Below are 24,874 nucleotides of genomic sequence, written 5' to 3'. Positions count from 1 at the left end.
TGTTTAAAGGTTACCACTATTTACTAAATATTTTTATACTGAAAGCAATCAAACCTAAAAGCTTAAAAGAAGAATTAAGGATCTTGTTGTTTCAAATAAGCAAAACATATTTTAAAAAACCACTGAAAATATCACAAATGTATTTATCCCAAATAACTGATACAAGCCAACAATGCAAGAATACAGTATACCCTGAGTAACGTGAAAAGAAAATACTTCCTTAAAGGTATATTTTGTACTTATATGTGCATTTCATCTCATCACTTCAGTCAGGGTTTACACCTAGATGAAGTCATGGCTCAGTTTCACAAAGCTAGTTCAACTCTGCAACCTTCAATAAAGGTGGGGGAGGTAAGAGTAGAAACAAAAGCTTGAAGGTAGAATACCTGTTCTCTATTGTTATGCCATACTTATCTATAAATTTAGATGCCAAAATCCAGAAATCAGAACCACACTCCCAAGTTTTGTTTTGTTTTTACTATGGGCTGCACTTTATTTCCTCTTTCATTAAATGTGCCACCATTCTTTAGATACCCACACAAGAAATCAGCTGTGATTTCTTTTTACACCTAATACATTCAATAACTAAGGATCTGTTTTTATTTTTAACATATTTCTTGGTAACTCTATTTACCCTAGTATTATTATGTACTATTAAAATAACCCCCTTGTTCTTGCTTCCACATCCAGACATGCCATCACTGACTTACTGAAAAATACCCTATCTAAAATGTAAAACTGAACATCAGTCCACCTCAGAAAACCATTCAAAACAACCTTCAACTGGATTTTTCCCCTCTAGTCATATTTCCCTGAAGCCCATTATTTATATTGCAATTAGGCTGATATTTGTATTCTGCAAACCGGATACTATAACTTAACTTCCTGGCTTACAACAAAACAATGTAAATGGCAGTTCTCTAAGTGGTATTTTTCCTTTGTAATACCAGCACTTAATGATAGCAACACAAATTCCAAAATTTAAGTAAACTGAAGTCAACTACCTGATATAAAATAATCATTTATGACGTTCATCATTTTATTTATTAAGGCTACTGTTATTTATAGGTAGCTTGCAAATTATGTTTTATGTTAGTGATTAAAACCAGTTCTTTATCATGGCTTGCAATTAACATTGTTTAATATGTATCCATAGATATGTTTACATAGAGTAAACTAAAATACTTTCCATGGGTGTATTTACCACTCCAAGATTCAGTAAGCATCTTCTCTATGATCCCAAGTTTCTATCTATGATTCCCAAATTTCTTTAGGCCAGATAGAGAACTCCAGAACTGCTCAGCTATCACTATACAGATGATCTCTATATTGCTAACAGACGCATCGGATTCCTATTGCTCCACACTGATCTCATGATCTTCCCAGAGAAATCTTCCCCTCCTAGGTTCCCCACCCCCACCCCAGGTGACAGAAGATACAACCAGGAATCTAAGCATAGATTACTAAGTAGTAACTAGATTACTAAAAAACCCTTCTACCTGAATTTTCTTCCTTTAGTTATAGCCCCTTAAAACTCATTATTTACACTGCAGTTAAACTGATTTTTGTATTCTGCAGATCTGATACCATAATTTGTGTATAATAAGGCAATCATTGATCATCAGATATATACACAACAATTGCTGGACAGTATGTTGATTTATTAATAGCTTTATTGAGATTAAGTGATATACAAAGAACTGTACATATTTAACGTGTACAAGTTGATGAATACATCTATTTTTGCTTTGCTGCCTGTGCTTCTGGTGTCAATCAAGAGATCATTACCAAGACTAAGATCAGGAAGTATCCCCCTGTTTTGTAAGGAGTTTTTTAGTTTCAGGTCTTATATTTAAGTCATTAATTCATTTTGATTTTTGTGTACAATGCAAGGTAAGGGTCTAATTTCCTTTTTTGCATATGGATATCCGATTTCCCAATACCATTTGTTGAAGAGACTATTCTTTTTCAAAATCAGCACAATAATGTCTCTTTCCTTTCTCTCCACTTATAGCTCTATCTGTATTTAAAAATCTGTAATTGTTAACCCAAGGAAAAGCTAACCAAAAAAAACCCCAAAAAAGTCATAAAATGCTTTCACAGTGGCATCTTTCATTTGAAGTAAGTACACCAAACACAATGTCCATTTATGGTGTGTCTGACTGTAAATGAAATCTTAAACATAGCTCTACTTAAAACTACTCTGCATTTTGAACAAAAAATAAGACATCTTTTTAATAAAGAAAATGACAGTAAAAAAAATAAATAAATAAAACAACCCTGGAAGTAGAAGTCAGTTAGTAATTAACAGAAAAAGTAAATTTTAAATCCCCAAAATTATATTTTACTATGTAGCCATGTGAAGTAGATACATTAAATATTACTTTTATGTTCTAGATAAAGAAAAGAGTCCAAAAGGTGAGCAGGGAGATACAGAAACATTTCTCTTGGGAATTTCAATGAACTTAGGAGGTAGACATTAGAACTAATGTATCAGTAAGCTATGTGAAAAACAGATTTTTCTCCAACTGCTTATTTTATCCATTAAATCATTCACAAACTCTTATTTTGAACTGATTTTCCCACTGAAATTGGAAAACAAAAACCCATTTCTAAATGCAGTTTCGAACAATGCAATATCTTATGTACATCATCATAAATGCCAAAGGAGCACACACTATATAATATGATCAAAGTTAAATATTTTGCAAGAAGAAAAGTTTTCTACAAAATTTCTTCAGGGGCACCTGGGTGGCTCAGTTGGTTGGGCGTCTGCCTTCAGCTCGGATTGTGATCCCAGGGTCCTGGGATCGAGCCCTGCATCAGGCTCTCTGCTTAGCGGGGAGTCTGCTTCTCCCTCTCTGCTCTCCCTCAAATTTAAAAAAAAATTTTTTTTTAATTTCTTCCAAAATAAAAATTGCCCAAGTTCCCATTTTTTAATATAAGGAGTTTCACATCTCACCAAAGCTACTTTTTTAAGATTATTTCGGGGTTGGGGGGGGGTATAGGGGAGCAAATTTACAATGTGCAAAATGAATTTAAAAATGAATCAAATAAGCCAAACTCAGGAAAAAAGTTTACTGATATTAAGAAGTAATATTAAAATAAAATATTAAATGTTGGCAAAGATGTAAAACAATCAAAACTTTCATTTGCTGCTGGTAAGCATGTAAAATGGCACAACTGCTTTTGAAAAGATCTGACACCTTCTTTAAAAAAACTAAATATATTCCTATCTTATGACCTAGCAGTTCCACTCCAACAGAAGTGAAAAGATGCGTCCATAAAAAGACTTATGTAAGAATGTTCATAGCAGGGGCGCCTGGGTGGCTCAGTCATTAAGCATCTGCCTTTGGCTCAGGTCAGATCCTAGGGTCCTGGGATGGAGCCCCGCATGGGGCTCTCTGCTCAGCAGAAAGCCTGCTTCTCCCTCTCCCACTCCCCCTGCTTGTGTCCCTCTCTCACTGTGTCTCTGTCAAATAAATAAATAAAATCTTTAAAAAAATAAAATAATTTTAAAAAAGAATGTTCGTAGCAGTTTTATTCAAAGAGCCAAAAATTAGTATAAGTCCAAATGTCTATTAATAAGAGCTAGAAATAAACAAACTCAAGTATATTCATGTAACGGACTACCACTCAGGAATAAAAAGAACCACTGATACATGTCACAACATAGAGAATTTCAAAAATATGCTGGATGAAATGAGGCTATCTCCAAAAGAGGACATACTGTACACTTCTGTTTATATGAAGTCTGAAACAGGCAAAACTAAGGCATAGTTAAAAAATCAAAACAATGGGGATTTACTAGGAGGAGATAAAAGACTGAGATAATGGTAATGCTCTGCATCTTGAAAATGGACTGCATTAGTATATTTATTTATAGAAACTTATGTTACACACACTTGGAATTTATGCGTTTCATGGTTTCCAAATTTTACAAAGAACTGAACTTTAGTAAAGGTAAACATGCTGAAGTATTTTGGGGAAAGATCTTGGACACCTGCAAATTACTTTGAAAGGCACGAAAACTCAGATCAACTAATGGATGGAGAGATGCACAAATGGAAAGAACAAGAACAGTAAATGTCAACTCTAGAATCTAGGTGGGGGGTACATGAGTATTCATCATAAACTTTTTCAATGTTTCTGTAGGTTTAAAAAGTTATAATAAAATACTGGGGGGAGGGGAAATTATAGAACTTATGTGTGAGTTATTTATTCTAGAAGTTAATTAAATTAATTGAATAGGGTTATAGATTAATCTTTCATTTTTTTTCAAATATTCAATAACTGACCTTTAATTCTTTAGATCTATACATTTAAAATAATATATTTAAGACCCTCTCCAAAACAAAATACGAATATGTCTTCCTAGAAAAAAAGCTCACTGTATAAGGCAAGTTATAATCTTTGAAAAGTCCACAACAGATATTCTTAACCAGAGAATCAGAGTTTAGGTTTAAAAAAATTACATCTTTAGGGGCTCCTGGGTGGCTCAGTCATTAAGCGTCTGCCTTCAGCTCAGGTTATGATCCCAGGGTCCTGGGATCGAGCCCCGCATCGGGCTCCCTGCTCCATGGGAAGCCTGGTTCTCCCTCTCCCACTCCCCTTGCTTGTGTTCCCTCTCTCGCTGTGTCTCTCTCTGTCAAATGGATAAATAAAATCTTTTTAAAAAAAGATACATCTTTATATTCTCAAAATTTAGCATTTCCTTCAACTACAGATATAGAGAACAACAGAAATAGTATCAATACCTGTAACTTTCTCTACAATAAAAATTATATTGCAATCACCTAGGGAACTTAAACACTAATATCTAATGCCACTGTCAGCCATTCCTTTGTAATTAACCTTGGTTCAATGCAGCCTTGGCCTTGGGACTTCTAAAAGCTCCCCAAAGGATTCTAATGTGCAAAAAAAGTTAAGAATAACTAGTAGAACAATGAATAGCCATCCCTGTTAAAGTCTAAAGATTACAGGATCATGTTTCTAAAAGATTTAAACAATTCATGTAGCAAGAGACAAAGACGAACACTACATAATGACAAAGATAACAATCCAACTGTATATATTTATGCACCCAACATAGGAGCACATAAAAACATTAAAGCAATTATTAACAGCCAAGAAAGGAGAAACTTTAATACAAGTAGAGGACTTGAACACCTCACTTACAGCAAAGGACAGATCATTCAGAGAGAAAAATCAACAAGGAAACAGTGGCTCTGAAAGACACATTTGACCAGATGGACCTAACAAATATATATACACAGAATATTGCATCCAGATACAGCAAAATACTCGTTCATTTTTCTTAAAAGTAGTTTGCTCTATCTTTCTAACCACTACAGCAGGAAACTAGAAATCAATTACAAGAAAAAGTCATCTGGAAAGTACACTATACATAGAGGCTAAATAACATGCTACTAAACAATGAATCAGTCAACCAAAAAATCACAGAGGAAAACAAAAAAACATGGAGAAAAATGAAAATGAAAACACAAGGGTTCAAAATCTTTGGAATGCAGCAAAAGCTGTTCTAAGAGGGAAACTTATAGCAATATATGCCTACATCAAAAACAAAAACCAAGAAAAATCTCAAACTTAACTGTACACCTAAAATGGCTAGTACACCTAAAATGGCTAGACACACACACACACAAATATAATGCCCAAAGCTAGAGGAAGGGAAATGATAAATATTAGAGCAGAAATTAATGAAATCGAGATTAAAAAAATAGAAAAAAATCAATAAAACCAGGAACTAATTCCTTGAAAATATAAACAAAATTGATATAGCCTTAGCCAGACTCATCAAGAGAGGACTCATATAATTAAAATCAGAAACAAAGGAAGAGAAATAAATGACCCTACAAAAATACAGAGGATTATAAGAGATTATGAAAAATTATATGCCAACAAATTGGACAACCTAGAAGAAATGGATAAATTCCTAGAAACACATAATCTTCCAAAACTGAATCATGAAGAAACAGAAAATTTGAACAGACCAATTACTACTAATAATATTGAATCAGTAATAAAAAAAAAAACCTAACAAAATTCAGGGCAAGATAGATTCACATGTAAATACTACCAAACATTTAAAGAAGAGTTAATATACATTCTTTCCAAACTATATCAAAAAACAGAAAAGGAAGGGAAACTTCTGAATTCATTCTACAAGGCCAGCATGACCCTGATACCAAAACTACACTACAAAGAGAGGAAACTACAGGCCAGTATCTCTGATGAACACAGATATAAAAATCTTCACAAAAAATTCAACAATACATTAAAAAAAAATCATTCACCACAATCAAGTAGGATTTATTCAAGGGTGCAAAGGTGGTTAAGCACTCACAAATCAATGTGACATATCACATTAATAAGAGAAACGATAAAAACTGTATGAGCACCGCAATAAGATGCACAAAAGCATTTGACAAAATACGACATCCTTTTATGATAAAATCTCTCAATGAAGTGGTTTTAAAGGAAACGTATCTCAAAATGATAAAGGCCAAATATGACAAACTGACAGTGTCATACTCAGTGGTGAAAAATAGAGCTCTTCCCCTAAGATCAGAAACAAGATAAGGATGTCCACTCTTACCACTTTTATTCAACATAGTACTGAAGTCCTACCTGCAGCAATCAGACAGGAAAAAGAAATAAAAGCCATCCAAATTGGTAAGGATGAAGTAAAACTGTCATGCTTTGCAGATGACATGATACTATAAATAGAACACCCTAAAGACTCCACCAAAAAACTATTAGAACTGATCAATGAATTCAGGAAAATTTCAGGATACAAAATTAATATACAGAAATCTGTTGCATTTCTATATACTGAGTAGCAGAAAGAGAAATTAAGAAAACAATACCATTTACAATTACACCCCAAAAAATTAAAATACTTAGGAATAAACTTAAGAAGGTGAAAGACCTGCTATACTTTGAAATATAAAACACTGATAAAAGAAACTGAAGATAACAAAAACAAACAGAAAGATATGCCATGCTCATGGATTGGAAGAATTATTATTGTTGAAATGTCCATACTGCCCAAAGCAATCTACAGATTCAAGGCAATTCCTATCAAAATACCAACAGCATTTTTCATAGAACTAGAAGAAATACTAAAATTTGTGAGGAAGCACAAAAGACCTCGAATAGCCAAAGAAATCTTGAGGAAAAAAAAGAACAAAGCAGGAGGTATCATAATCCAGATTTCAAGATATACTACAAAGCTGCAGTAATCAAAACAGTACGGTACTGGCACAAAAATAGACACATAGATCAATGGAAGAGAATAAAGAGCCCAGAAATAAACCCATGCTTATAAGGTCAATTAATCTACGATGAAGGAGGCAGGAGTATACAATGGGAAAAAGACAGTATTTTCAATAAATGGTGCTGGGAAAAATGGACAGCTACATGCAAACGAAGGAAACTGGACCACTTTCTTACACCATACACAAAAATAAATTCAAATTGGACTAAAGACCTAAATGAGACCTGAAACCATAAAAATCCTGGAAGAAACAATAGGTAGTAATCAGCCTTAGCAACATGTTTCTAAATGTGTCACCTCAGGCAAGAGAAACAAAAGCAAAAATAAACTACTGGGACTACACCAAAGAAAAAGCTTTTGCAGTGAAGGAAACCAACAACAAAATGAAAAGGAAACCTAGTGAATGGGAGAAGATACTGGTAAATGATATATTCGATAAGAAGTTAATATCCAAAATATATAAAGAACTTACATAATTGAACACTAAGAAACAAACAAAAATCCAATTATAAAATGGGCAGAGGGGAGCACCTGGGTGGCTCAGTCATTTAAGCATCCAACTCTTGATTTCAGCTCAGATCATGATCTCAGGGTTGTGAGATCAAGCCCCATGTCAGGCTCTGTGATAGGCGCGAAGCCCGCTTAAGATTCCCTCTCTCCCCCTCCCTCTTCCCTCCCCCACCCCTCTCTTCTTTATTTAAAAAAAAAAAAAGAAAGAAAGAAAAAAAGCAGAGGACCTGCATAGACATTTTTCTCAAGAAGACAAACAGATGGCCAACAAACACATGAAAAGATGCTCAACATCACTAATCATCTGGGAAATGCAAATCAAAACAACGAGATATCAGCCTACACCTGCCAGAATGACCAAAATCAAAAAGCAAGAAATAACAAGTATTGGTAAGGATGTTAGAAAAAAAAAAAAGGAACCCTTGTGCACTGTTGGTTAGAATGTAAACTGGGTGGCCACTGTGGAAAACAGTGTGGCAGCTCCTCAAAAAATTAAAAATAAAAATATCATATGACTCAGTAATTCCACTACTGGGTATTTACAAAAGAATATAAAAACACTAATTTGAAAAGGTGCACTCTGTTTATTGCACTTTTATGTACAGAAGCCAAGATATGAAAGCAACCCTAAGTGTCCACTGATAAATGAATGGATAAAGAAGAATTGTGTGTACATATATACACAATGGAATACTACATAGCCATGAAAAGGATGAAACCTTGACATCTGTGACAATATGGATGGACCCAGAGGGTATTAAGCTAAGTGAAATGAATCAGACAGAGAAGGACAAGTAACTTATGATGTCAATTTATGTGGAATCTAAAAAAACTGGTGGTTGTGGGGTTGGGGGAGGTGAAATAGATAAAGAGGATTAAGAAGCTGAAACTTCAGTTATAAAGTAAGTCATGGAGATGAAAAGTACAGCATACAGATTATAGTCAATAGTACTGTAATAATAGGGGTGCCTGGGTGACTCAGTCATTAAGCGTCTGCCTTCGGCTCAGGTCGTGGTCCTGGGGTCGTGGGATTGGGCCCCACGTCGCGCTCCCTGCAGGGAGCCTGCTTCTCCCTCTCCCACTCCCCCTGCTTGTGTTCCCTCTCTCACTGTATCTGTCAAACAAACAAACAAACAAATAAATAATCTTTAAAAAAAAAAAAGTACTGTAATAATATATGACGACAGATGGTGACTATACTTATAGTAAACACTGAGCAATGTACAGAAGTGTTGAATCAACGTGTTGTACACCTGAAACTAATAAAACATTGTATATTAATTATATTTCAATAAAAGAAAAAGATTCGAGCAATCCAGTTTATGAGGAAAAAGGCATCCTTAACATTTACATCTTAATTTTAACTTGACTATTTTTTAATGTTTAAACAGTATTTTAATTTTGGGATTTTTGGGGGGTATACAATAAATTTGTAAAAATGAACATGTTCTATAAATCAGACCCGTGGATAAAAGTTTTAACTTCAACTTAGAACAATTAGATGAGCAAATTAATTTCACTTGGCTTCTGCAATATGGAATAGCGTTTATCCGTACAAGACTTGAGTGAGACAACATATATAAAATGCTAAACTGCTTAGCATAAAATGTATGTTTAAAAATTGACAGCCATTATTAAAAGTCATATGGTCCTTGACCTGGAGAAGTTCACAGCCCATGAACAAAAACAGCAAACTGAAAAATATCTGTATCATATCAAAGTATCAATATTATAATATAAATATTATATGTATATATGACATAGGCACCCCATGTATTATTTTTCTAATCAAAAAATAATTATTCTAATCATAATCGTTTTATTTCATATGTAAAAATAAATGGTCTGTGAGCCATCCTTTCACTTCATGATGTGCACAGATTAGTGAAGAACACACTAGCCTAATATTTGAACTATGTGTCAGATCTATGTCGGGATCTCTACTACAAAGATAAGAGCATCCAGTACACAGGGAGGTCACAGCTCCCATCTTGATGGTAATGAAGTATTTGATCAAGACATACTCAGCCTCTTAAAGACTTAACATTGCATCAATAAATATGGGTGTGTGGTAGAAAACTTCAAAGGTGACTTCCAACTCTAAAAGTCAAGAATTCTAAATATAACTGTTTGAAAATCCATAAAGCAGACAGTTCTGTCCACTTAAAAGTACCTATCTTTACTCCCATTTAGTTTCAATTCGTGTTTATAAATAGATTTTCTCATTCAAATTATATATATCTATCCATTAAATATGAACAATTTATATGATTCAACATAGTCATTTCTTCTTTAATCATACCAGAATCAAACTATTCGGACATTATATCTTCTATCCCCATGTATCCAAGGAAAGAAGTCAATCATGCATTACAAAACTACCATTATTTTCTAAAATAAAGGGAAAAAAAATCAGTCTTCCAAAACTTTTGAGTTTTTGGAATAGGTTAGGAACCACAAATTTCTAGCAGGAATAGCAAGCAATTATATAGCTATAACATGGCGAAGATCCAAAAATTACTGCAGGTATTAATTTACTAATCAAAGAGAAAAATGCCAGCTTTTTTTTTTTTTGCACGTGTACATAATACCATGATGGAAGGAAATGAAATAGAGGAAGGAAGACATAAGACAGGGGAAAAAAACTAAAGAAGAAAGACAAAAATAGGCAGCAAAAAAAAGCAAAAGCAAAAACAACAAAAAAAAACCCTTAAGGTACACACACAATAGGCTTAGGATTCCAAAAGCAATAAGCTGTCTTACAGGGAAGAAATGTATCCCAGTAACCAAGATAATGATGCAGAAGCCTATCCCTAAGCCTTCCTGTGGTGAGAGAAAGGAGAAGACAGGATGCTAAGCAACCTCTTGTCCTTAAAACATTAAAAAATAAAAGTGAAAGGGACACCCAGGTGGCCCAGTTGGTTAAGCATCTGCCTTCCATCAGGTCATGATCTCAGGGTCCTGGGATCGAGCCCAGCATCGGGCTCCCTGCTCAGCCGGGAGCCTGCTTCTCTTGTCTCCCTCTGCCACTTCCCCCAGCTCCTGCTCTCTCTCTCTCTCAAATAAGTAAATAAAATCTTTTAAAAATAAAATAAAAGTGAAAGGAAGAGAAATACTGAAATATCTAGAAAATATAAAACAAGGTGAGAAAAGGACATTCTACTCTACCTGCTCCAAAGATATGCAGCAAGGGCCCATGCTGAGGCATACCAAGCACACTATCTTTCAGTCTGTGTATTTCCATATGGGGCAGAACTACAACAGAAAAAAAAGGTACAGACCAAACACCAGGAATTGGAAAACTACCTCTGTAACATTACCTGCAAGGGAGCACAAAGCTAAGTTAACAGGGGAGATATTCTTGGGTATAGAGTCTGATCTTCCTGTGTGAAAAGCAAAGGTCAGAAGAATAACAAGAATTTATTAATCTTGAGGAAAATAATAGGGAAAAAATAGACCTCTCAACATAATTTGAAAAGAGCAAGCATAAAGATATTAAGAGATCAACCTAATATTAGGTTCACCTAAGACACTTAATGAAATTCTCTGCACTGAAATCAGAATACCTGGACTATTCTGTACATGGGCTTCTCAATGGAAAGATCTATTATGTGGCGTCTGTGCACTGATTCACTGAAAATTTCTGAACAAACACAACTGAAAACATTTCTAAGCAAGCAGTCTGGTCAGTGTGATGGATTTGGTATTTAAACCTTGAGATCATGAACCAATAGAAAGTCTGTCTGGTCAAAGGTCTACATGCCTTACAAAAAAACTAAAAAGGCTTATTCTATTTTCTGACTAGTTTTATAATGTTAAAACACAGCCTATTTTGGCAATGCTTGCCCACTTTTATTGCTGGAGGATGTAATGAATCAAGTACCCTGACATTTGAGCACAGAAAGGTCAAGTTGGTTATTACAGTTCATGTTTAATAAATAAAATAAACCATCAGAAAAGTAGGTTATATATACCATTACTCTCAAAACCTTAAATGGTGTCGTATTTCCTTATGAAGCATAGCCAATGAACAGGGAGGTAGATAAAGTTGTTCTTATTAGCTCCATGACTAGACAATGCACCTTCAGAGAAAGAAATCACTGATGTGGTTTCCACAGTGTTATTGTCCACTGATGAACTGTCTGTATGCTTAAGTCTAAACTCTATTCAAAACATGCTAGTACCAAAGAAAGGGAAACCCTCTTACACTTGTTGGTGGAAATGCAAGCTGGTGCAGCCACTCTGGAAAACAGTATGGAGGTTCCTCAAAAAAATGAAAATAGAGCTACCCTACAACCTAGAAATTGCATTACTAGGTATTTACCCCAAAGAAACAAATGTACTGATCTGAAAGGGCACTTGGACCCCAATGTTTATAGCAGCAATGTCTACAATAGCCAAACTATGGGAAGAACCCAGATGTCCATCAACAGATGAATGGATAAAGAAGAGGTGATATTTATATACAATGGAATACTACTCAGCCATCAAAAAGAATGAGATCTTGCCATTTGCAATGATGTGGATTAAACTAGAGGGTATTATGCTAAATGAAATAAGTCAATCAGAGAAAGACAATTATCATATGATTTCACTCATGTAGAATTTAAGAAACAAAACAGAAGCACAGGGGAAGGGAAGGAAAAATTAAGACAAAATCAGAAAGGGAAACAAACCATAAGAGACTCTTATCATAGGAAACAAACAGAGTTGCTGGAGGGAAGGGGGTGGGGGAATGGGATAACTGGGTGATGTAATGAGCACTGGGTATTATATAAAACTGACAGATCATGAACTCTACCTCTGAAACTAATAATACACTTTATGTTAATTGAATTTAAATTAAAAAATAGTAAAAAAAAATGCTAATTCCATAGGGAAGGCTAGATCTTTAAATGCATTTAATTGAAGTCTATATTCTATACAGTAGAAAATGTTAATAAAATCTTTGTTTTATAAAAAAAATGTAATGGCCTCTCACAAAGCCTCAAATTCTGCCATTAATATTTCGATCTTGTTATTTTTCTAGAATTTCTTATGAACCTACATGGGAAATGTTCAGATATTTTTAATTAAAAAAAGAAAGCAGGGGCACCTGCTAGAATTTTAAGGTCCTAGCATTAGAAAAACTCTGGGACAAAGAAAAAAATAACCAGTGGTTGAGCTGAGGTGAGGTGTTTCATTAAGAAGCACCACTCTGAGGCTGACTGAAGCAGTACGGCTAGGTAAAAAGTAAATGCAAAGGAAGTGAAGTAGGGAGTCAGAATTACCTGATTCCTAGCCATTTGCCAGCAAGGGAAACATATGGTCAATTCTCTAAAAGGTAAATATATTTTGAAAAATTTTTCCTCATGAAATCAATTTAAATAAAGCTTTAATGGTAACAAAAGGGTTATCTCTGAAGTAGCCAAAATATTATGTCTATAGAAAGGTCTGCCCAATTTAGGTTGTTGTCTTATTGAGCCTTGAATGCTCATTATGTAATCTAAATACAAGTCCATTATCAGATATGTAATTTGCAAATATTTTCTCTTAGGCTGTGGCTTGTCTTTTTATTCTCTTAACAGTATTTTTCAAGAACAGAAATTTTTTATTTTGATTAAGTCCAATTTCTCAATTTGTTCTTATACGGATCTTGCTTGGGGTGTTATATTAAGAAATCCCAAAGTCCCAAAGCTTTTTTCTTCCAGAATTTTCATTGTCTTAGGTTTTACATTAAGTTCATAATCCAATTGGAGTTAATTTCTGTATATGGATTGAAGTTCATCTTCTTTGGTATACAGCAAACTGTTTCAGCCCAATTTAATGAAAAGACTGTCTTTCCTCCACTGAATTATCTCTGCACCTTTGTATATACATACAACTACTTTCAGCAGTTTGTATGGGTATACGTACGATCCCCAACTTACAGTGGCCTGACTTAATGATATTGCGACTTTACAATGGTGTGAAAAATGATATGCGTTCAGTCGAATCCGTACTTCAAATTTTGATCTTTCCAGGCTAGTAATATGCAGTATGATATTCTTGTGATGCTGGGCAGAGAGCCATGCTACCACAAGGCTAAACAATCAATACACTTACAAACCATTCTGTGCTCATACAACCATTCTGCTTTTTGTTTTCAGTATAGTATTCAATAAAGTACATGAGATATTCAACACATTATTATAAAATAGGCTTTGTGTTAGATGACTAGCACAATGTAAGTGTTCTGAGCATGTTTAAGGTAGGCTAGGCTAAGCTGTGCTGTCCGGTAGGTTACATGTATTAATTGCATTTTCAACTTAAAGTATTTTTAACTTATGATGGGTTTATCAGGATGTAACCCCATCTTAAGTCAAGGAGTATTTCTATAATGCCACATTGTCTTGATAAGGGTAGATTTATATCTTGAAATCAGGTCATATTAAGTCCTCTAACTTTCTTCTTTTTTTCCAGTTTCCTATTCTAGGTCATTTGCATTTTCCTTATGTATTTTAGAATTATATCATCAGTTTCTAAAATCAATCTGTTGGGATTTTGACTGGGATTGCATTGAATCTGTAGATCTATTTGAAGAGAACTGTCATTTTAACAATATTGAAAAGTCTAATGCATTAACGTGGCCTCTCTCCATTTATTTAAGTCTTTAGGCAAAAAATTTGCAGATATTTCACCAAAAAAGATATATGGATGACAAATAAGCACATAAAAATATCCTTAAAATCACTGGTCATTAAGGGAATGCAATTAAAACCACAATGAGTTACGACTACACACTATCAGGATGACTAAAATGAGAAAGATAGGGGTGGCTCAGTGTCCAACTCTTGACCTCAGCTCTTGATCTCAGAGTCATGAGTTTGGGCCCCATGGTGGGCTCCATGCTGGGTGTGGAGCCTACTTAAAAAAAAAAAAAAAGAGAGAGAGAGAGAAAGACTGGCCATATCAAATGTGAGCAAGGATAAAGGCTGTAGAGAAACAGGACCTCTCAGACACTATTGTTTGGAATGTAAAATGTTAACAACCACTTCTATAAGCAACTGTTTTGTTTTTTTTTAATGTGAGCAGTTTCTTAAAAAATTAAACATACACCTCCTATATGATTCAGCATTCCACTCCTAGGTATTTGCTGAAGAGAAATGAAAGCGTATGTTCATATAACGACATTACATAATGTTCACAGCAGCTCTATTTGTAATAGCCAAATCTTGAAAACAATTCATATGTCCATCAACAACTAAATGGAAAATATGTAGTAAATCCATACGATGGAGTACTACTCAGCATAAAAAGAATGAGCTATTATTATATGCCACAGAAGAATCCCTATGCTGGGGAAAGAAATCTGACAGAGAAGAATACATAGAATTATACAAAACTCTAGAAAGTAGATCAGTAGTTGCCTGGGGACCAGCGGGAGGACCAAGTGGGACAGAGAAATTACAAAGGGGAGTGGGGAAACTTGGGTCTAATGGAAATGTTTATTATCTTGATTGTGGGGTTGATTTCACAGGTATAAACGTTGGTCAAAACTCAAATTGTACACTTCATAATATGTTCAGTTTATTACATATCAATTATACCTTAATAAAGCTGTTAAAAAAAACTAATTTCTGGGTAGAAATGGGATCTACATAGCAATATCTTTTTTGCAGTAGATTAATAATTAGGAGCTAAAAAATTACAAAGTAGCAATATTTCTAACACTGAGGACAAAGGCAGAAAAGCTACTGTTCATAAACCCACACTTGGAGAATGAAATTTTATCACTTTTTTATATATAGATATATAAAATGTGTATATACTGAAGAAGGAAGGAAAAAAGATATATATGAGAACTCAGGTGTTAGCTATTCTCCCATAACTGTTATTAAATTATGTTAAACTAGGAAAGCACTTAAGCAGAAAAGTGTGAACACTGCCAATCTCAAAATGTAACGCTTATTATCTTTAAAAGCATTTTGTTACTTTTATAATACCTGAAGTGATATAATAATGTCAGTCACTTAACCAGATCTTAGAGTATAATATCTTCATCTTAAGTACTATTATTTCCAGTATTTTAATAATTTTCTCACAGTCCTGGAATGTGATCTTTTGTGCTCTGATGACACTTAAATTAATAGCATAATTTTCTGGTACTTGCAACAGTTGCTTTCCCTTCTGATTTTTTTTATACTTTCCTATAATATGTGCAGATAAATCCTCTAATAATCATTTTTGTCTTTATCTCTGGGGGATTCAAAAAGCTTCAGTAGAATAAGGAAATATCAAGAGATTAAACTTTTTAAGAAATTTAATTTTAATAATAATTGCAATATTTCTAATCAGATATCTTTAAAGAGATAGCAAATCTCTTAAATATTTAGTTCATTTGATCTTATTTGCAAGCTTCATTGATGTTCTCCACACCTTCTGTAGGTAGCTCTATAACTACATCTATTCAATCAAATGCTATTCTCTGTCAAGCAATCCACAGAGAATATATCAACTCTTCCTATACTTACATTTATTTTGACTATAACTGACCAGTGGTGAGGATGATTTAAAAGATTTGCTACTATTTTTAGGTCATGTGAACAAGGTATCTACCCACAAAGTCAAATGAAACAGACTTACTTCATATGTTCCTATGTAGCCATTACAGAATGACTATAGCAACTACCTTTAAAAAAAAAAAAAAAAAGGTTAAAGAAAGACACATCTGTCAAGTGCATGTTGAAAATTAGTAGGCACTCTCATATGTGGTCCTTAGCTATCCTATATTATAGACCATTAAGAAAAAAAAATCAACACCAAGCCAATTAGGAGAGGATTCTGAGTAGATGGCTAAGCAGAAAGGACCAGGAATCTGTCTTCCCACCTAGACATTTACACTGATAGAATCTGTCTGATATATTTTGGAACTCTGGAGTCTATTGAAGGCTTGCAAATTCTACCAATTTCAGCTCTTAGCTTGACAGAGGCTACCCATCACCCAGCCCCATGACAGGCAGCCCTGCAGGTACTCCAGGAGCAACTTACACACAGCTTACAGGAGGTATGGTAGGTAAAGGGATCTGTCTTCCAAGTAACAGCGATCTGTGTTCGGACCCAACTGCGGCTTCTAATCTCGGAGGGGTAGACAGAGGCAGTCGGACATTGCTGATGCACCTCCTCCCATTGTTGCAAGCCCCTCCTCCTCCTGCAGAAGTGACTTACAGAATATTTAAAGAGCCAGTGCCCTCCCCCCTCCACTTCATTTTTCTTTTTTTCCCCTTTTGGGAATCAGACATTAGAGACACAAACATTTCAAAGTAACTGCATAGACAAGGGAAATGTGGAAGTCACTGTGAAAGCCCAGAGAAAGATGCAGGCTCAAAAATGACCAGGAAACACACTAAACTTATACCACAGGCTGATCCTTAGCACAGAGACAGCTTATAACAATCAAAAAAATAAAAACAAAATAAACAATGGGAGATTTTAATCTTTCTTCTCTAGGGAGAAAGGGAAATCCAATTTCTAGAGTTACCTCACTATTAGAGTATCCAGTTTTCAACAACAAAATTACAAGGCATAAAAGAACAGTAAAGTGTGGCCCTGATCCAAAGGAAAAACACGTTACAGCAACTTTCCCTAAAAAAGATCTGAGAGTAGATTAGACAAAGAATTTGAAAGAGATGGTCTAAAGTAGGCTTTCAAAATTAGAGAGATGTGGAGAAAGTCAAGAAAATGATGAACAAAATGGAAACATCAATAAATAGAAAGAAAACCTAAAAAGAAACCAAAAAGAAATTGTGGAGCTGAAAGTACAATGACTGAAATGAAAAATTCACAAAAGGAATCTAAAGGCAGATTTGAGCATACAAAAGAATCTGAGACCTTAAAGACAAGATGTCAACTATCAAATCTGAGCAACAGAAAGCAAAAAGAATGCAGAGAAGTGAGCAGAACCTAAGGGAACTGTGGGACAAGTTGACCAATGTATGCACTGTGGGGACCCAAAAGAAGAGAGGAAAGTGGCACAAAGAGAATATTTGAATAATGTCTTAAAATTCCCAATTTTTTTTTTTAAAGATATTTATTTATTTGACAGAGAGAGAGAGAGCGAGAGCAGGAACACAAGCAGGGGGAGTGGGAGAGGGAGAAGCAGGCTTCCTGCCAAGCAGGGAGCCCGATGTGGGACTCGATCCCAGGACCCTGGGATCATGACCTGAGCCGATGGCAGACGCTTAACGACTGAGCCACCCAGGCGTCCTAAAATTCCCAATCTTGATGAAAGACATGAATATAAACAAGATATCAACAAAGTCCAAGCAAGATGAAATCAAAGAGACCTACACCAAGACACATTATATTCATGCTTTCAAAGCCAGAGGCAGACAGTCTTGGAAAAAGCAAGAAGCGACTCATCATATATTAGGGACCCTCAAAAACAATCAGATTTCTCATCAGAAATTTTGAAAGGCAGAAAAGGCAGTAGGCTGATATATTCAAAGTGCTTAAACAAAACAAAAACAAAAACAAAACTGTCAACCACGAATCTGCATCTAGCAAAACTGTCCTTTATCAGTGAGGAAGAAATTAAGACATTCCCAGATGAACAAAAGTTGGAGTTCTCTATTAGAATCACACTGCAAAAAGTGCTAACGGGAGTCGCACAGGTTGAAATGAAAGGACACTAGACAGTAACATGAAGTCCTTTGAAGAAATAAAGATCTCAGTAAAGGTAATTACATGGGCAATTATAAAAACTAGTATTATTGTAACAATGGCTTAACTCCACTCTTTGTTTTCTATAGGATTTAAGAGACTAATACATTTTTATAACAATTATTAGACTAAAAGCTAGACTTATTTGTAACTTTGGTCTGTAACTCCGCATTTTGTTTTTGACATAACTTATGAGACAAATGCATTTAAAAAATTATTAGTTTAGTTTGGGGCACGCATGTATAAAAATGTAACCTTGTGACATCAACAACCGAAAAGCACTGGTACAGAGCTGCCAAGGACCAAAGGTCAGGTTATTGAAGTTAAACTGGTACAAATCCAAATGAGAGAGTTTCAACTTCAAGATATTAAATGTAATCCCCATGGTAACCACAGAGAAAATAACTACAGAATATACACAAAAAGAAATGAGAAATTTAAATGTTTAACTACCAAAAAAAAAAAAAATCAACTAACTCTAAATAAGTAATGCAAAAAAATGAGAGACAAAATAACTACATAACATGAAAAACAGCAGCAAAATGACAGAAATATGTCCCTCTGTATCAATCATTACTTTAAATGTAAATGGATTAAACTCTCCAATCAAAAGACAGATTTTAGTAAGAAACAAATGTGACCTTGTACATATTTTGGCAGCTAAAACTCTTCAGGGCTACTGATGGGTGATCCCCAAAATTAGTCTTAACTTTGCTGCATGCAGAGAAAGATTTCTCCTTTCATGTTTTCTTTTGGCCGGGGGGAGGGGGGGGGGGGGGGAAGAGGGTTTTGCAAAAATACTCATTTTGACATTACAGGGACTCTTTTGTTAGAGCTCCTCTCCAACAGACATTAACATTTGAGCAACAGCCACGTGGTGACTGTATCCACTCAGTTGACAATGGCATTGAACGTAGCTAGCTTACTTCTATGACTATGGTTTTTTGAGCCTGCTCTTATGTTTTCAGAGGTGCAAGGAGTATATTTTTGCACTAAAATCTAAAGATACTTTAAAAAACACTTCACAAAAACAGTCCTTTGTCATTATTTACTCATGTGTTTGTACATTTTTGTATGCTAATTTATGAATGATTTTTTTTCAATAAAACATATGCAACAACCAAAAATGAAAAACAAACACAGGTTGGCTAATGGATAAAAACACATGATCCAACTATATGCTGTCTATAAGAGTCTCATTTTAGAGACAAAGAGGTTGAAAGTGAAAGGATGAAAAAAGATTATTCCATGCAAATAATAGCCAAAAGACAGCAGGGATGGCAATACTAATTATCAGCCAAGATAGACTTTAAATTAAAATAGGTTACAAGAGACAAAGAAGGACTTTACAGGCCCATCTTCGATATACTGTGGATTTGGTTCCTGACCACTGCAATAAAGCAAATGTCACAATTAAGCAAATGTGCATTAAAACAAATCAAATGAATTTTTTGGTTTCCCAGTGCATATAAAAGTTATGTTTACACTGTATTATAGCCTATTAAGTATGTAATAACATACGTCTAAAAAATGTAAATACTTTCATTAAAAAATACATTATTGCTAAAAGGTGCTAACTATCCTCTGAGTTTTCAGAGTTATAATCTTTCTGCTGGAAGAGGGTCTTGCCTCGATGTTGATGGCAGTGGACTGATCAGGGTAGTGACTGCTGAAGTTTGATGTGGTTATGACAATTACTTAAAATAAGACAAAAATGAAGTCCGAGGCATTAAGGGACTCTTCCCTTCACAAACAATTTCTCTGTAGAATGCAATGCTGTTTGATAGCATTTTACCCACAGTAGAACCTTCGACATGGGAGTCAATCCTCTCAAAACCTACCACTGCTTTATCAACTAAGTTTATGTAATATCCTAATCCCTTGCTGTCATTTCAATAATCTTCACAATGTCTTCACCTGGTATAGACTCCATCTCAAAAAACCACTTTCTTTGCTCACTCCTAAGAAAAACTCCAATCCACTAAAATTTGATTATGAGATTGAAGCAACTCAGTCCCACCTTCAGGCTCCACTTCCAAGTCTAGTTCTCTTACTATTTCCATCATATCTACAGTTCCCTCCTCCACTGAAGTCTTGAACTCCTTAAATTCTTCCAAGATGGTTGGAATCCACTTCTTCCAGACTCCCGTTCATGTTAATATTTTGACCTGTCCCATGAATCACAAATGTTCTTATGGCATCTAGAATAGTGGATCCCTTCCAGAAAGTTTTCAATTTACTTTGCCTAGATCTATCAGAAGAATCACTACCTATGGCAGCTATAGCCTTACAAATGTCTTTCTTAAGTAATAAGACTTGAAAGTCGAAATGACCCCTTAATCCACAGGCTGCAGAATGGATGTTGTTAACAGGCATGAAAACATGAATATCATTGTACATCTCCACCAGAGCTGTTGGGTTGCCAGGTACGTTGCCAATGAATAGTAATATTTTAAAAGAAATTTCTTTCTTTCTTTTTTCTTACCATGTTGTAAACAGATGTGCTGTCACCCATGTTTTGTTGTTCCATTTATAGAGCATGGGCAGAGTAGATTTAGCATCATTTTAAGAGCTCTAGGATTTTCAGAATGGTAAATAAGCATTGGCTTCAACATAAAGTCACCACTTGCATTAGCCCCTAACAAGAGTCAAACTTATCATTTGAAGCTTTGAGGCCAGACACTGACTTCTCTCTCACTATGCAAGTCGTAGATGGCATCTTCTCCCAATAGAAGGCTGTTTTGCCTACACTGAAAATCTATTAGTTAGTGTAGCCACCTTCATTCACTATCAGCTAGATCTGGATAACTTGCTGCTTCACCTTGCACTTTTATGTTAGGCAGAGGACTTCTTTCCTTAAACCTCATGAACCAACCTCTGTAGCCTCAAACTTCCTCACCTCTTTTTTGCCCTCATAAAATTGAAGAATCAAGGCTTTGCTCTGGATTAGGTTTTGGCTTAAGAGAATACTGTGGCTGGTTTGATTTTCTATCCAGACCACTTAAACTTTCTCTGTATCAGCAATAAGACAGTTTTGCTTTGTTTGTTCACTGCAGTAGCACTTTGAATTTCCTTCCAGAACTTTTCCTTTGCATTCACAACCTGGCTAAGTGTTTGGCTCAAGAGGCCTAGCTTTTGGCCTATCCTGGTTTTTGCCATGCCTTCCTCACTAAATTTAATCATTCCCAGCTTTTGATTTAAAGTGAGAGACATGTGACTCTTCCTCTCACTTAGAGGCCATTTAGGCTCATTAATTGGCCTAATTTCAAAATTTCTGTATCTTGGGGACTAGGACAGCCAAAGGAGAGGGAGAGATGGGGGGGAACGTGCAGCATGTGCAGCAGTCAGACACATTAAGTCTGCCATCTGACATGGGTGCAATTCCTAGTGACTCAAAACAATTACAATAGTCACAAAGATCACATCACAGATCATCATAACAAAAAATGAAAAAGCTTGAAATACTACAAGAATTACCACAATGGGACCGAGACACAAAGTGAGCAAATGGTATTGGAAAATGGCACCAACAGACTTCAAGACAAGATTGCCACAAAACTTCAAGTTGTTAAAAAACTCATTATCTGTGAAGCAAAATAAAGCAAAGTACAATAACAACAAAGTATTCCCGTACACTAGACCCCGCCTAACTCTAGCAAAAGCTCCAGTCTTATCTCTAACTCTGACCACAGGGTACGAAATGCTGTGTAATTGATGCATTATCTCCTATAATTTCATGTCTTTGTTCTTTGGCTAATGCAGTTCTCCCCTGAAGTATCATCTCTCCTCCCAAACCTAACTTCTCATTCCTCAAGACAACTGAACTCAAGTAACATCTTATCCAGAAAACTTGCTTGACCACATCAGGTTAGATTACGTGCTTTTCTATTCCACCTTATCAAAATGGTTCATCCTAATAACACATTTTATTGAAATTATTTTAAATACCTCTTTCCTCATCAGACTGAAAGTTAATCCTGAAAGCCTATCCTAGGTATTAGAACCTAATTCACTTTAACATCCTCAGAATCCACGTCAGTGTTCCACATATAGTAGATAATAAATGTATGTTACATTTAAATTGTTTCCTACTGAAAAATGTTGCTCCTTGCTTTTCCGTTTATGTACTTTTTCAAGGTAACTATTAAGGAAGACTTGACCATGACAGCTATACAATTTCATCTAGTAAAGCACTAAAAATAGGACAGAACTTCCCTAGTAGACTTTTGTAAGTTCTTCTTTATCTTACCTAAGTTCTATAAAGGTCCAAAGAAACTTGAACGTTCCACACTAATCCCCTCCATATTACACAAGTGGGTGGGAAAATATGAGGATTTATTTGTTTTGTCACTTGCCTATAGTTGGAAATGTGGAACTCCATTCATACTTAGCATATTTAGAAATTTCAATATTTCTCTTTAACTAGCAGCCCAGTGGTGAAAGCAATGAAAAAATTTTAACATTCCTTGATCACAACTAGCTTATACATCAGAATTCAAACAAAGTAGTAACTATACATTTAATATTCTATAAAAAGAGGGTAAAAGCTATTAGGTAAGGAAGGTGGATTAAATACACACACCTAATTTCAGTCCCTCCCCAAAACTCATTAAAACTATGTTGTTGCTGTTTTTCCTTTAACGCACAATCTCACAAAAAACAGGGAGAACTGGAGAGGCAACAAGAACAAAATTTTGGAAGCAGAAAAACAAAGGGATTGCTCATATAAGCAGAGGTGCAAATTCCTAAAAAAGTTAATGCAATCTGGCAATAAACAATAGACACTGGAGATCACATGTGTGTGAGCAATAGATAAATATAAAATACACCATAACCTGAATGTATTTTAAGAACAAAGGACTAGCTTAACATTAGGAAATCAAATGATCAATTCACCACATTTACAGACTAAAGGAGAAAACAATTTAACTTTCTTAATATATAGAAAGAATATATTTGACAAAATTCAACTTTCGTTCATAAAAAAACTCTTAGCAAACTAGAAATAGCAATAAATTCCATTAATAATTGTTAAAGGACTTTAGTACAAGAAATATATAGACAAAAATCTACCTAATAACAAAAACTTTAAATTTTTTTTTTTTTTGAGATCTGGAACAAGACAAGAATATTAGTGTTTACTATTTATATTTCACATTGTATTAGAAAGCCTACCCAGAGCAGTAAGGGGGGGTATAAAGATGGGAATAGAGGAAATGAAACTGTCATTACAAAAGACAGGATTATGTTCACAGAAAAAATCCAAATGAATTTACTGATAAATCATTAGCTAAGAGTTTAGCAAGGCTACTAGACAGAAAATCATTTAAAAAAATAGATTTGTAGGGGCGCCTGGGTGGCTCAGTCGTTAAGCGTCTGCCTTCAGCTCAGGTCATGATCCTGGGGTCCTGGGATCGAGCCCCACATCGGGCTCCCTGCCTGCTCTGCAGGAAGCCTGCTTCTCCTTCTCCCACTCCCCTGCTTGTGTTCCCTCTCTCACTGTGTCTCTCTCTGTCAAATAAATAAAACCTTTAAAAAAAAAAAAAAGATATACATCAGCAACAAACAAAACTGAAGGGGGACAAAATGACCACTATACACAACTAAGAATGGCCAAAATTAAAAAGTCTGAAAAAAACAAGTGATTAACTAGGATATCATTTTTTGCCTCTTAGCTCCAAATCCACTGTCATTACCTGTTCTGTGATAATGGAGGTTTACCCTATAAGCATGTCTCTTTAACAGCTACGTGATATTCAGCCCTATCAGTAGAAGATGGCATCAGGTTAAGTGCTTACTAAATCAGGCTGTGGTTTCCTGTCCACCAGCCTTGGTCAACTTAATACCTCAGAGGAATGTTTTCTGCTTGCTCAGAAGCAGAATGCTGGAAGAGTCTTCTCCAAGAAATCTGACCAACCAATCAATCATTCCAAAAAGACCTAAAGGTATTGACATTAGGCATTTCTCATTACGAGATCTAGTCAGATGACTCTACAATAAAGTTGACAAGCCCCACGCATGCACTCAGAGCTTCCAAACAGCTTATTTTTTTAATTTTTTTTTCCAAAGAGCTTTTTATATCTGACGTTTAATCATGAGCAGATGACCAAAGATCATAAGCACAGAAAAAGAGCAACTCAAGGAAAAACTACTTAGAGGAGAAAAACAGTATATCTCTAGGGAAAAAAAGAATATACACCCATGAAGTAAACTCTCAGAAATTAACATGACAAAAGTAAAAAAAAAAAAAATTCAACAGGAAGGTTATTAGGTAAATCTCATGAAATTCCCTCGAAATAAAGTCAACAAAAACCTAATATAGATGGCTAAGAAGAGATATAGCCAAGTGATGGAAAACTGGGGGTTGAATGAGTTTCAGAAATG

General features: G+C 35.1%; 1 protein-coding gene across 1 annotated transcript in view; it reads right to left on the bottom strand.

Moving 5' to 3' along the window:
- The window catches only part of FANCL (FA complementation group L), an 87,718-nt gene that overhangs the window by 11,702 nt on the left and 51,142 nt on the right, over positions 1-24,874 (bottom strand). The window lies entirely within an intron of this gene.

Source organism: Phoca vitulina, unplaced genomic scaffold, assembly GCF_004348235.1.
Source record: "Phoca vitulina isolate PV1807 unplaced genomic scaffold, GSC_HSeal_1.0 scaffold12, whole genome shotgun sequence".
In the NCBI taxonomy this organism is placed as follows: domain Eukaryota; kingdom Metazoa; phylum Chordata; class Mammalia; order Carnivora; family Phocidae; genus Phoca; species Phoca vitulina.
Note: the sequence above shows the minus strand (reverse complement) of the source record. Positions and strands in the feature narration are given on the sequence as shown.